The following is a 1,858-nucleotide window of genomic DNA, read 5'->3' on the forward strand; positions in this document are numbered from 1 at the left end:
AATATTAGAAAATATTGGAAATCGTCATTAACTCACTTTCCCTTTTGAAATTTTCGTAGGAGTTCAGTAATTTTTCGATTTTAGTTTTTGAGTAAATAAATAGTGTTTTGCACTGTTGATTCTCATCGATTGTTTTGTTTTCGTTATGTTTCTCTCTTTCGATTTATGACTTTGATGTCAGTTTGGTAAATCTGTCTCTTTTTCATCGTAAAGACCAAAAACAATAGAATATCCTTTCTATTTAGTGACTTGGACATTTTTATATAACTTGCATGAAACTTCATTTCTTGTAAGTGATTTAACTGGTGCTACGTTAAGAAACGGGTTGTCAATGAAGGCAACAGTAGTATACTGGTGTTCAAAAAATTGAAAACATCTGAAGATGTATAAGTACCGAAACTGTTGAATAGCTAAAAGTCACAAATCGATTGTGAGAAAACTATTCCGGGTTACGAACTTAAATCGAGGAAAACATTTCAACTACAGCATGAAAACAAAAGAACAACAGAAAAACCGAAGTACAACAACAACAAAAAACGGCAACACCCATAGAAACGAGCTTTTTTTTATACCAACTGTCACATTCCTGACTTGTTACATGGCATTTTAAGACAAAAATGGTCGGTTTAACCTGGATTAATGTCATGCCAAAGTGCAAGTGTGATTTTTGTATGACGTTTTGTAAATATGACAACACATTATCGTCACTCATGAAACTTGCCACGGAATGTTGGAAAATCATTATAATATTGACATGTATATGTATGTCATATTGTGCTTTTTTTATATCAATAGTTATCAAAAGTAGCAGGATTATAAAATGAATTTGTTAGATTCGTCTTGACTCAAATTCTTAAAACGAGATAATTTTAACATTTTTGCAGAATTTTTTTCGAAGAAGACCTTAAAGTAATAGAAATGAGACTTTTTGGCCACTAGGAATTTAAAATAAAAATGTATCTTCAAATCAAATCAATCAAATAACACAGTAAGACATATGTATTGGTATTTTGGAACGCTGCTTCACACATTGGTAAAAGGGAGTCAAACTTCTTCACCCTAACAACCTAACCCGCAAATATATTGCGAAACACGATGATATATTTCTTTAGAATGTTTTTGAAATGATTTAAAGCCGCTGTTCATATGTCTTGACCATGCGCGAAATTGACCTCTCTAGTTCAAATATGTAAATTTCAGCATGTTCATAACATTATCGCGACATCACTAGTGCATTTTAACTGAAATGCCTAGTTTATATATATCTATTCATTTATCAATTAAATTAACATATTTTAAAACGCTTTAAAGTATTCAAATGTCGCAAATGCAGGGGCAAACAATGGATGTCGCAAATGCAGGGGCAAACAATGGATCTATTCGTTCCTCCTTTTTCGTTGGGCATAATTCAAAAATATAAATTTATCGCTTTAAATTATTGGTGAGCCAACTTTATATATTAACATACTTCACTGAGACTTGATTTCCTCAGTCTGGTAGAGCGAGAACACCACGTCATAAAACAACGTCATTGACGTTACATAGGAAAACAACGATACATATTTTGTCGATAGCTTTTATCGCCATTTGATAAGATTATAGTAAAGAAACATCCCGTATGATCAAAACCACATGAAATATATAATTATTTAAATGTAATTTGATACGTACTGCAACATTTTTAATACTCAAAATAGATAAACAAGTTACCTTATCGTTGCTTCTCCTTAACAATACTTCTGAATAAATTAAAAGAAACTGTATTCAAAAGTAAGGTTTAGTACGGCTTTGTCTCAAAACGATGAAAAGACATGATGAATAATTACGCCATGTCCCCTAATACGTAATATATCCATGC

Source organism: Mytilus trossulus, chromosome 2 (assembly GCF_036588685.1).
Source record: "Mytilus trossulus isolate FHL-02 chromosome 2, PNRI_Mtr1.1.1.hap1, whole genome shotgun sequence".
In the NCBI taxonomy this organism is placed as follows: Eukaryota; Metazoa; Mollusca; class Bivalvia; order Mytilida; family Mytilidae; genus Mytilus; species Mytilus trossulus.